At 47.9% G+C, this 13,519-nt stretch overlaps 1 protein-coding gene across 8 annotated transcripts in view; it reads left to right on the plus strand.

Annotated features, from left to right (window-relative positions):
- LOC121597320 (protein abrupt) overlaps positions 1–13,519 on the plus strand; it is a 109,410-nt gene that overhangs the window by 46,797 nt on the left and 49,094 nt on the right. The gene's annotated exons all lie outside the window — the stretch shown is intronic.

The raw sequence follows: 13,519 nt of genomic DNA on the forward strand, positions 1-13,519 counted from the left end.
ACAACCGAGCACGGAGGTACGGCTGGGGTAAAGAGATAAACCACTCAGTTGATAAGATTTGCCGCGTCTTTCAGCGAGCCATTAATATCCTTTCGTTCGGCGTGATAGGCTTCGGTAGGCTGCGGACAGTGTTTGCGTGTGTACGCGGTGTACAAATTGCATTTGTTTCAATTCGAATATTGTATTGCATCGAAAGAATGTTTTTCATTCTTCTACACCGTTGCATTAAAAAGGGGGGTACATTTTAAATTCAAATACAACTCAATCTGACGTTAAAATGCGCTTTTGTACGCATCGCGTTTGAAACGTGTTTTGCAGAAAGAGCGCCCCGAAACAAGAAACCACACCGACAACAAACCCTGCGGTGGCACAAGGAGGTCGAAAAGCGCCTCTTTTTTTGTTGGTGCTGCATCAAAATGAAAATATATTTATGTATCCACAAACACGCAATTCAATATCCATTTTATCAGGATCGTCTTCGTTCGTTCCCTTTCCCGCGTTTGCGTTCCGCCGTCAACGGGAGGCAGACAAAAATGCTTCCTGCAAACGAACCGGCCTTAAATGAAGCCAACAAATATTCTGGCAACTCAAACAACAAAAAAATGAAGGAAAAGCACCGAGCGAGAGAGAGACATTCAGAATGCTCTAGGGAGGAAAAACCGGACCCCACCCTCCCTGCTTTCGGACATTCGAGTAGCCGCATTCGGCTATTCGATGGGTCCGCTCGTCCTTCATCCTTCACCACCCACCCACACACACACACACACATACGTGCTAAACAAATAAACAGACAAACAAACTCAGGAGAGCAATACAAAGACAAGGAGAGGAAGGAAGGACAAACTAAACCCGAACGGACAAACACGGTACAGTTTTGAATTTTTCATCCCCGTTTGATTTCCGCTCCCGGGTGGTGGTTTGGCAGAGGGTGGTGGTTGAATTTTCTTTTTGTGCGAATGCGAACAAGGGATACGAAAACAAGCGGCCAAGGTTTTTCTTTTCTTTTGGTCACTTTTATACAGAAAAGGAAGGCGCCGTGAGCTTGTAACAATCGGACACGTAATCCATCTGCAAAGGAAAGGGAGACGTACTGAAACTGGCTTCATGGAATTTTGCATAAAACAATTCCAAACGGCTTTTTTAATGTTTAAAACCAATTTCAACCACAACAGTGAGGTAAAATGAAACGGAAACTCACACATTTATAAATGCAACCCACACCCCTCCAGTCCATACTGTAACCGAAGAATGCTCTTTCATCATCGGCAATGCTGGTGGTGATTCCTTGTTATCCCTCTGGCAGAGTTATCCGCACCGCTCACTCCCTTCTCAATGTCCCGCTCTGCTTCACTGTGACACCTCATTCGTCCTTGCCCCAAGCACCAAATATTCCCGTTAGAATCACTTGCCTTCTCTTTACTTTGCCCGTTTTTATCGCTCTTTCTCTCTCACGCTTGTTAGTGTCGTTGCAAATATCTTACCTTTAGGGCAAAGAGCAAGGATGCTTCACCTTCCCATTTCGGACAATCCCGGAAAATCCTTACCTATCAAAAAGAAAAACCAGGGAGGGAAGGAAAAGAAAGGGACGAGGACAAAACCAGAGAGAGGATGAAGGATGTTGATCTTACTAGCCGTACTTTCCGTTCGTTTCCTTCGGTACTGCTTTCTTTTCTTGCACAGTGAGACCGATTGCCGATGGAGGTGGGCCGGCGGTTATCTGCCTGCCCTTTGTCCGTACAATTGCGCCCATATGTACCTTTATGCCAGACGCGCGCCGGACACTACATCGGCAAGCACACATACATACACACAAGCATCTCCCTTCTTTTTGGAGTGTGTGCCTGCCAACGTGTGTGAAGGGTTCTCCTTGAACCGATTGGAATGATTTTATTTCCTTTGCCGGCTGAGGGCAAAGGAGATAACGAGAGGAGGACGCACAGTAGTCTATGTGTGTGTGTGTGGTGTTACTATAAGAAAGTGCGCAGGACCTTTTGTTGTGGATAGGATAAGAAAGCGGTGCAGGGTAAGAAAAGTGTGAGGACTTGGTACGGTCAGAGAAAGTGCCCCCGCTTGCCTCCATCTCCACCCCCAGCTGGGATGAAAAAGAGAGAGAGACAGAGCGAGTGTAAGGAAAAAAGAGGGTCTCCATCGGTTATAATGGGCAGTTTTTCATTCTTCGACTCCCGGAGCTCACCGGCGGCCATAAATTCGTTCGGTGTCTATTCGTGTGGTTGTGTCTTGCCACCATCCCCCTTCTGCTAAGCATGCAGGGCCATCATTTCCACTTATCGATCTGCTGTACCTACACAACCGTACGATCGTGTGTGCTGCCCGCTCATGCGTAGGCTGCCGAGCGTCTGACCACGTGCTGGGAACTCGCCGGAACCGGCTGCCCCAAGGCCTCCAACCAACAACCAGACTGGCTCAAGGTTCGATATGGGATGGGAGGAGATGTCGCCTGCCTTCCCAAAAAAAGGGATCCTCTTTGATTTTTCCTCTCGCTTTGCTTTGAGACGCAAAAAGGAAGAAAAAAAAACTGGAAAGCCGGAAGAATATATGAGAGTCCGATTTATTTGTCCATTTGTCGGAGAGGACGGGTGGAAGCGGGGCTCTTCTGCCTTCTCAAGTTTTTTGTTATATATTTTTGCGCAAGAATGGGTGTTTTTATATCGTTTGCTTTCGTTGTTCGCCTGTCTTTTGCTCTGGCCGAAGGAGTTGCTAGCCCACTCCCCCAGTTCCTATAGAACTCGTTTCAAATGTCTATTTGTGTATGAATAGATTTTTCTCCCAGCACACACACACACCTACAGACACACAAACAACAAAAAACAACATTCAAATCAAATGGAAGAAGGTGCTGGAAGGAGCAGCGAAGGGAGGAAGGGCGTTATGTCCGGTTCCTCTTTGCTTGGCTCGTTGATATTCCGATACCGGTACACCTCCATCCCAAGTTCGTTCGCAAGAAACCACTCCTAGAGATGGTCATTTTAAAAGGCAAGAAAGAAGGACGAATTCCTTCCCTGCCCGTCCCAAGTGTCCTGCCCCTTCCACCCGGCCGGCGCCGTTTTGCTGAATATGAGCCATTACGGTGCACGGCATGAGAGAATGGAACGCAGAACACCATTCAATAGACACGGGAAGAAAGTGGCAGCTCTGGAAGGGTGTCAGGAATTGAATATCACATATCAGAGCACCCTTGCCTCCCCCCATTCTTCTTCACACGTATTGTCCGACGGTCTTATTGGCCCGGCAGCAGAGGCAGCAGCAGCAAACCTTTCACCGAGCGGACCCAGCATCAAAAAGGAGGAAGGTGTAGTTGAATTTCCTTCACCCCTGCCCCACCCAGCATTGCTGATTTGTTTGTGTTGGTAATGGACAGTTTGCGAAGCGCAATAAAAAGCGGATGTCCTTATTTTTCTCCTTTCTGGGGGTCCCCCACCGGCCATCTTCTTACCTCGGGGATGACCGTGCAAGAGCGACGGGTGCTTTTGTGTCGCACTGCATATGTGTGTGTGTGTGTTCGGTTGCGGAGGCTGACCCCTGTGAAGATGGTGGGGTGGATTATGCAAACGATTTTTCAATCTTCAACCCACTCCTACTGCTCTAGCCCCGCTGCTTTTGTTTGTTATGTTTGCTCCGCTTTTCTCCCGTATGCGTTAGCAGTGTGTACATGTGTGTGTATATGAGTTGTTTTTGATACAGCCAAATGGACAACGAAACTGTAGCCGAAGTTTCTAAAGCAGGGAAGTGGTGATGGTCATTACGCAACCGACGGAGCACTCCACCTCAAATTTTATTCAATAATGCATACTTTAAGGCGCCATCGCTTTTAACGGCATGTCTCGGGCCCAAAAACAAGCACAATACGCCCGAAAATCCTACACACGTAAAGAAAGGCACAACTTCCATCCAACTACGCGCGAGGAAAATGTTAAGGTTAAGGTCTTATCGTTGCTCTCAGCAATCGTGCAAAAGTGCAACACAAAATGCGCTGCGCCACAACGGGTGCATCCTATTTGGCTTTCGTAACCTTCAAAATGGAACGGAAAAGCTACACGTAACAAGAAGGGGGTATATGAAGGAGTGCGAACCGGCAGGCCCTTTTCGTTTTCTTCCCCCACCCCCCTTTTCGGGACGTTATGCGATTAGAATGATGCCCTCGCCTATTGCCGCCATGCCCCGGTTTATCGTGGTGCATGGACGAATAACCTTGGGTGTAGGATAAACAGCAGAAACAGTAGCAGCAACATTGCACAACTTTGCAATGTTGCCTGCAAATTGATGCAAACCAGTGAAAGGTATTTTTAAATCTTGCTCAACTGACCTCGGGGGGTGAGGGTGGCCGTTGAATGTTTGCCAAGAATCCTTACAATTTGTTGTGCGCCGGTAATTCGTGCTCACCGGCGACATGGTTACTGCATGTTCGTGAGCTCCATTGCGTAAAGTGTAATTGCGAAGTTTTATATCGCATAATGCACTACTACGACTACAGCTTTGTTGCTGAACTTGTGCTAGAACGCCACGGGATTTTCTAGCTTCTATCCTCTTCAAAGCTAATTATAGACATTTTTACAAAAACAAAACTTCAATGACACTACCAACGGAACGGCGAATGGAATGGAATTGTATGTAAATACCCGATTAAATGTAGGCGCCGATAACAATGGTACCTCACCCAGGGGCAACCCGTTTCTGCACAGCTGCTCCCAGCACAGATACGCACCCTCGGCCTGCCCTGCCGTGCAATGAAATTAGTGTAGAATAATTTGAAATCGGACCCGTTTTCCATTAGTGTCAATTATTATTTGCACTGCTGCTGCCGACTGGTTGCTGCTGCCGACTGGTGTCGTCCTGCCACCCTAAACACAATACGCATAATGTTACAGCATGTGCCCCTCTTAGGTTAGGTGCTATATTTTCGCACCATTTTCCAACCGACCGACGCTTTGTTGCGTCGCACTTTACCGCCACCAAACTAAACAGGTTGGAAAATCCAACCACCACTCTGTATACAGTCGGCTAAATGTATATTTGTGTGCCTGTGTCCCACTGTCAATATTGAGCCGAACCGCCAGCAAAAAATGCTCCCATCTAAAATAACCCTGAAAAGTGCATTCGAAATGTGGAACTGCACCCATCAACACCTGCAAACCTGGCAGCGTTCCGCCATCGGACATCAAACAAAACGCAACAAAACACACAACACAGTGCGGGGGCATGACATTGCCGCGTCCCTCTCGACCCCGCTCGAAACCCACCACCAAGGATACTGGAACGGTCAGAAAAAGGGGGGGGGGGACATTTTCACCTCCCACCTCCCACCAGTTGACACCCATGTTGGGCGATGTAAATGCGACACGGCTTATCGCCGCTTGACTGGCACACGAACCTTGTCATTTTTGGTGCATTTGGTCCGATCAACACGTTTCCCTAGTGCCCAGTCAATACATTGCCGCAACCCCCTTCAGTACCTCTTCTTCCCTCCCACGGAAAGATGGGAAAATTGGGGTACAATTTCAACACTCGGCCGAGTATCGAGAAATAATAATTTTAATTATCCACTAATGCTTTTGTGTGAGCAAATCGCTTCATTTTCATGAAATTGGCAAAAGGCTTTGGCGCGTGGGGCAGGACTTGTTTAGCAAAATGTGTTGTGCCTGTAATGATTCAATGCTCCTCCATACCCCTTCCTGCTATGGAACCACCCCACGGCAGCAGTAGATTGGTTTGTTATTATTGATCTTTTCCGTAAAACAACACACGCTGCACACGGCACTGGCTGCGAAGTACGTTTGCGAGGCTAATGAGTGAAAGCATGATAACATGGTGGCAGCAAATGGCAACATGATTAGCTCCTTTGCCACCCTGTGTCCGTGTACGCGAAGCTGTGTGTCTGTGCCAATGTGTATGTGTGCTCCGGTGTATACTAAGCCCGGTGAGCTGCTCTTTACCATTATGAGCAGGAATGCCATTAGCATTACTATTAGTACTGTTAATATTATCATTACTGATAGCAGCACACCCTGCCTAACAAACACTCGCTCACACACAAGCACACGAAGAGTGTACATCGATATTAATATTATTAAAAGGTACACTCACACCCATTTTAATAAAGAGACCGTGGGCAAAGGAGAGCACAAAGGGAGAGGTGGTGGTATTTTAATATCGTTTTCTATTTAATTGCAAACCTTCTCCCCGCAAAGCACCACACACCCAGCCAGCCACCCTGTCGATGACGACGGTGATGACGATGATGATGATGATGATGGTCGCAACATCTGTGGCACACATAGATCGAAAGTCAATCCTTTCCGTTTGACAGGACGCTACAGCAGCAGCGCCAGCCACCCGTCAGCGTCCTTTTGACGCCCTTGCGGTACTTTGAGGTTAGGTTTTTGTGTAATGAATGCCCTGCTCGTCCCCCCCCCCCACACACACACACGCCGAGTCTCTCGCCATTCACTTTTCAGTGAAACATTTGAGCAGTTGGGCAATTATGTTGCGCCATGATTTGTGCTGCCCTCGACGCATGACTGCATGCCTCTCTTTTGCCTCCTTTTCTCGTTCGCTTCACCCGCTGGACAACTGTGGCCATATGAGATGTTTATTACGCTTCGGTTTTTGCATCTCCGAACCACACCATACAGGCGGGTGACAGTTTCTGCCTGGATGCGCTCATTCCCAGGAAAACGAGGCGAGAGAGTGAACGAGGATACCGGAAACATAAAACTACCCCCTAACGGGAATCGGGACCGATGGATCGTCATCCTTCACGCAGTCGGTAGCAAACAACCAAACGCCTCTAGGATGGAGCGCTACCGATGGGAGGGGGGAAGGTGGGAAAGGACGGGAAAGCCCATCCCCATATTTCCCTCCCATCAAATTCACAGCCAGGCCATGGTGACACTAATGGGGGACACTGTGGAGCACAACCGTGCATGGCGGTGGTGGTGGTGGTGGTGGTGGTAGTGGCGGTACTTCATTTGTATTAATTTTCCATTTAATGATATTTGATATGGTGTAATGGTGGCTGACAGTATTTTTTACTGCCCTGTGTGCTAATTTTGTGAACCATAAAATTTCCCCATGTCCTGCGCGAGGGAGAGAGATAAAGAGAGAAAAAGCGAGAGGGAAGAGAAAGGGAAAAGAAAAACACGCACTTTTTCATTGCTCCAGTCTGTGTGGAGGTGTATGTGTTTGTGCGGTTGGCTAATGAGCATTAGGTGCACCCTTCGTGGGATGGAAAAATAGCCCGATTGGTCGTTGTTTAGGTGATAATGATGAGCAATTCGCCACTGTTTTGTGGTAGCGTGTGTAACCATTTTTGATGAAACATTTAGTTAAACAACTGTCCCGTCTATGTTGTTTTGTCACTACAGTTGTATTGAATGCCATAAAAAATGGGGTTTTCGATATGAAATTCCATGTACCATATTCATTTCACCTCTTTAAATGTGTAGAAGTACTATGAAGATACATTTTGCTGAATGAAATTATCAGCATTTCATTCCATAACCTTGGTCTCTCTCTCTCTTTCTCGCTTAGTTTAGCTTCGTGGAGTCATTTTAAAACGTCCTAACGAGCGGCGATGTAATTTAAGAATGTCTTGCTGGTTGAACATCTGACCAGCACGAGCAAAACTGAGCGCTCGCTTCAGAACAACGTGTAGCAGCAATGCACGGTCGCAACAGCCACTCCAAAGTGCCCACAATCTTGCTTCTACAACTCTTTTTACTTCCTCCACACCCACTAGCATACAACCACCAACCTCATCCTCTCGAGACCAAATTAAACAATCCTCAGTAGGATGTATAGTATCACCTATTTGCATACACATTTCTTCTTACATTATAATTATATTTTCGGACAAGCTCGACGAGTCCTGTGTTCCTTCCCTGCGAGGGGCAGGGTGACTTTTCATTAAAGGACTACCCTTCACTCAGCAAACGATCACGTTCCTGGGGCGTACCCGGCACTTGCCAAGTATATGGTTTTGTTTAGATAAGGTTATTTTTCTACTACCACCATTGCAATAGCTTCCTTCCATCTTCATCAACGCTGGGGGTCAGATTCGTCCGAGGGCGTCACTCAGACATCTCCCTTTCCTTCCATGAAGGGGGGGAGTGTTTCAGTGGCTCATCAGCTTCTTTCCAGAATGCGGGCCGGCAAATCTCTGATAAACAGCGCCAACAAGACGATCCGATGTGGGATGTGTTAGTTTAAAAGCGCACCCAGGGTCCATCAGACCACTCCAAAGTGCTCCCGAGCGAGTGTGTGTGTGTGTGTATCTGTAGCCCAACGGTTCCCGAAACCACCGCCACCACTCGCACCATTTAGTGCCGGAGCACATCAGGTTGGGTTTTATTTATGAGTTGCTTACATTACCGGATCCATGGAGTGGACCACATCAGCACTCCGTTCTAAAGGGAATGCCCCAACCGCTTACTATCACCCCCGAAGATGGCCCTGCCTAAAGAAGTCTTCAGTGTGCACGGGGGTTAAGGAGCCGGACCAAGATCCCGCGCCATCCCTCTCCAAGATAAAGTATGAGAAATATGTTTCCATTTTACGAAAACGTGTGCGTTTTGTGGTACTTCCATCGTGCCACCACCAATCCCGCATAGCTCCCCAGAGAAGTAGCTACCCATTTTTAAGAAGCCACATCTCCATCTGTCCGCACTACCCCGGCCCTGTGAGTGTGTGTGTTACTACAAGCGAAAAAGGGAAGAAAATATGGCTTACATTATTATTAGATTGTGAGGAAAAAGGATTAATTTTCCTTTTTACTTTCGGCTCTAACCTTTTTGCTCTACCCCGTACTATTCCGTCCGTTTCCTCCACTTTTGATTCGGCGTCCGAGTTCGAGTCTTCACCCCCTCCCTCCCTCCATTCTAAAGACGAATAGACGTCCAAGATGCCCAACCGTCAGTGGCCACCTATTAGAAAAAGGGTTCACTTGAAATGGAAAACTAAAACCGAGAAGGTTCGGGTGTTTAGCTGCGAAGAATGTAAAACTTTCCAGTTTTCCTCCTGCAGTCCACCCTCCCTCCCTCCCGCGGCAACATCTCATCCTTCTGGGGCCAGCATTGGACCGTATGCAAACAAGACCCTTGAGATCAGTCAGTCATCAACTAAGCACGGGGCCCGGTACTGACCTCAAAACTACCCAGAAGATGGCTTCTGATCGATCCCTTTCGATTCGTTTGCCGCCGGGTTATTGGGCGAGATTTGTGTACTAACCGAACGCTAGTTGTGCGCAAATATGATGCAGATGAAACGTGAAGGGAAGTGGGTAGAGAACTTGGGTGAGAAATAGGAGTGGTTTTTCGAGAAATGGGGGGGGGGGGCTTGCTGTATTCTTTGTAAATTTAATATACATTAATCTATGCTCTATCTTGACCGGTGCACATATTTTTCTTTGAACTGTCCCAGTACGGTCCAATGGATTCTGGGTGGGGATGCGATGCGGTGGATTGAGTCTTTCTTATCGCTCTCTCTCTCTGTCTTGCCCCTTGTCTAAGTTGCCAGGAGGGATTGACCATTGGTCGAAGGGTAGGCAATTTGACTAAACCAATATTACCTACATGATGACTTACCCGAAGTTGGGCAAGATTGTGGCATGGGATGATTCCCCTAGGTGAAGCTTCTCAACTGAACCGTCTCAAACAAGCTCCTTGGCATGATAACTAGAGATAGTTTACCAGTGACCGAGCCGTATGCTACCCTTTCTTTGCTTCTTTGCTAAAGGGCAACTGTAATTATAAAAGCAGTAAGGCACGCTTCATTTTACCCCTTCTGAAGATTAATTAATTCAATCAATATTATATCCTGCTGCCTGTTAGCTCTGCTTCAAAAACAAACGGAAGGGAAGTTTAAATTTAAACAGTCGGAAGATATTACACACCATTCTTGCAGTATACATTATTTCCCTCTCGTTATTATCCAAAGAATTTTCGTTTTTACGATGCGAGACACACATTCACGCTACAGTAAACGATCGGATTAAGGAAAGTGAGTACCGAAACTGCTTCCCAAAACGGGCCGCTGCCATCAAAGGCACATATTTTATTAAATGAAGATATATCGAAGCCCAAAAAGGGCTCAACCAGTGCTGCAACCCCCCCAAAGCGGGCCTCTTGTAATGATTCGGACATTCTCATTTTCTTGCACTTCCTCCAACGGGGATACGGGGAAGCTTCTTCCGATATTTGGTCAAACGATTGCCCCGGTCCAACCGCAGCCCAATATGCAGAATCAACAAACCCAAGCGCTTTGCCGGGGATGGATGGTTTGCGTTTTGCTGAGCAGCACACAAGAAAAGGATATTTGCAAGAGTGTTGTTTTTTTTCTCTCTCTCTCTCGTTTGACCGTACCACTTGTGCCTCCCCCCCCCCCCCAATGCCTTCAAATGGTGGATGGATTTAGAAGCTCCCGCAAGATCCCCGTAACTGAGGATCAAAACAAGAGCGGGAAGGACGCACGAACATGCAAGCGGCACCGCTCATAAGAAAGATCAATGGTGCCGGGTTTTTTCGAGGAGGGTAAAGTTTAAAGAACGGATGACACGGACGATTGCGGCGGATGAAACAGCGAGCGGGAGAGAGGATTCGCTGCCCCAAAGAAGCGAATGACCATTCACTCATACCCAATAACGTACGCATCCCGGTACACCCGGTGGGCAACCACCGCAAGCGGTACACAGACGCAAACGGGCAAATAAAAATAAATAAGGGTTTTTCCGAAAATTTAACTGATCCGGTTTTCCCGCTTTTCTCCGCAATTTATGTGCGGCACGGGATGCGGAGAGGGAGGTGCGGTTGAGGGATGGTGCTGTAAGGGATGATTGAATGGTGAAAGGATTCTCGAAAGCGGTTACGATTGCTCTCCGGAGGGGTTGTGGTCAGTTTCAGTTTGCACGTATGTGTGTGTGTGTGTGCCTGTTTGTATGTATTTATGCGACTCTATTTGCTTTCACTTACTTTCACCGAGAGCGAAACTCGCAAGGAAAATCCTTCGCCACGTCCCGAGACTTTGATGAGCGATGCTATCTTCAAACGGACGCCGGGAAAATGGCATGAGATGACAAGGGGAAAGGGTGGAGTAAAGGGCGGTTTTTTGCACTCTCACCACTCCTCAAAACCAACAACCCGCCCAGCCCAACGATCTACTGGCCATCGAAGAAAGGAGTCAGACACACAGAAAGGAGGTTCTTGAAGCATGTGAACTCGTAAATATTTCAAAGTTTTCCCTGACGAAATTCCGTCCACTCCCTCGGTGTGGACCAGTGCGGTTCGATAAAAGGGGTAAGGGTTTTCAGGGTTTAGGGTCGACCAACTGACCAGTGCCGCTACCGCTTTCCCCGTCCAAACCCCTCGGGGGGGTTTTCTTTCCCAAACCCCATGCTGCGGTTATATCGCCACATGTGCCTGAGGCGTAACCTAGCTCACGGGCAGCATCTTAAGAAAAACTCCCCAGCCCCAAGAACTACCAGCGAGAGGTGGAAGGGAAATCTCTTTAATTATGAACCATCGGTTAAACGGGCTCTGTACGTGTGTGTATGTGTGTGTTTAGTGTCCGGCATGTGCCCAAACTACCCCCGGGCCATCTACTTATTCTTGTCTTTTCCTCAACAATCTATCAAGATGCCTCGAGACATCGGACAACGGACAAACTATCCCTCGCTTTGGCCAACGACCAACTAGAGCGGGTGTTTGCGCATACAAAATCCGGTTTCTTTATCTTGCTGCTCAAATTAGTAATTTATAATTCAAACTTCAACTTTCCCCCCTATCCACCTTGCCCGGGCGTATCTTAACATCCGTGCTGCCCGGTCTTAAACAACTACTCCGGTCTTCAAACGAGCTACTTTTGGAATGGGTTATTGGTGTTCCAGGGGGAGTTTTATAGTTGGAAGTTCGCTCAATCTAAGACGATTTATCAGTACTACCTGCCAGTAGGATCAGGCGGGAAAAAAGGCAGAGGGAGCAACACCGGCACAACGGTTCCATCACCAACACTGACCGGACCGATGTCCAGCATGATGATGGACGAATGGGGGGTTTTCGTTTGGCTCCGTTGTTTTGTGAAAAAGCAAATCACAGCCACGGCCACTTACCACCGTCCCGAATCTTTCCAAACCGATGAGCTCGAGACAATTTTCTTCTAATTAATTATTCACCCAAAAACTGGGCAAAACCTAAAACCCTCCTCCCATCGGGTGCGGGTCACTGAGAAATGGTCAGATTTGTGTAAGAAATATGATAAACTTACAACGGGTTCACTTGTCCAACAGAACAACGGGGCGGTCCTCGTCTTCGGGGCCTTCGGGAACAGAAACCTCAAAATCGGAAGTTCCGCAACTGGAACTTCCTCAACCCCTTTTTTCCAGGCCACCCTGCAGAACAATATCTCTGACCAATGCCGGACATCCACCGGTCATCCGGGACCGGGCACCATCTTTCATTTAATCTTCAAACATTCGTGCCTCTTGGGACCGTTCCGCCCCGGCGTCCCGGTGTCTTGTTCTTCATTAAGCGTTGGGAGCAACTCATGGCTTTCCCTTTTTGCAAATGTCAAATTTCTCCTGCAGGTGGGTGGATCACTTCACCCTTCCCTCCCCCAGGGAGAGATCCTCTGGATTCCGGTGGGTACATTTTACTACTTGCTGGAAACTTTGCTAGAAAACCTGCCGGGAGGAAGGAGGCATCTTGTCGGGCCAGGTTTACGACAGGAAAGGTCCAACATGCCCCAAAACACTCTCCCGGCGTGAAGATTGGAAGTTTTGCCCGCACAAAACTATAACTAAAAATTTCTCAACAAACTTGAAACAAAGCCCTCGTACACACTTTCCCTCCCTTTTCATGCTTGCTTGACAGCAGGAAAAAGATCCCAAAACCCCCCGATGCTACGGGACATGGAGCGGGCGAAATTGTCCGGAAACGCACCCATTTGTGATAAGAAACCGGCCCACCCGAACACTTTTGCACCCACAAAGCTAACGAACTCCGGTCGCAAGAAAGTCGCCCGCCACTGCTGGCCCCGACACACTTGACCAACTCTTGACCAACACTTCCATTGCACCATCACCATGCACCAAGCATCGAAAGGCTGAGGCGCGCTCCATCGGCCCAATCTTCGGCGTGTTTAACTAGGGGTTCGCTTTGTTTATTGACCAAACCGCCGGTCGCTTTTCCCGGTTGCGCGTTGCGGGTTAAAAGAAACGAGCCAAGCAGTGGCCTGCAATCGGTCGGGAGGGTAAATAATTTCCAACTTTACGTTCGATAGTGCGGGCCAAAATTTCTGTTTTGAATATTTGATGTATTCACCCCTATTATTGGAAGAGCCCGGCAACGCCCCACAGTCCCACGGCAAGACGCTGCCGATGGGTTAGTTTATGATCGAAATCTTTTTCCCTGCCTGCAAAAGAAACATGCAGCATTGGATAGATGGTGTACACTTTCCAATCGCAAGCCGTCCCCGTAACTGGCAGGCGTTATCCTGCCGCGTGGTGTTGTTT

The sequence above is a fragment of the Anopheles merus genome, chromosome 3R, assembly GCF_017562075.2.
Source record: "Anopheles merus strain MAF chromosome 3R, AmerM5.1, whole genome shotgun sequence".
NCBI lineage: Eukaryota > Metazoa > Arthropoda > Insecta > Diptera > Culicidae > Anopheles > Anopheles merus.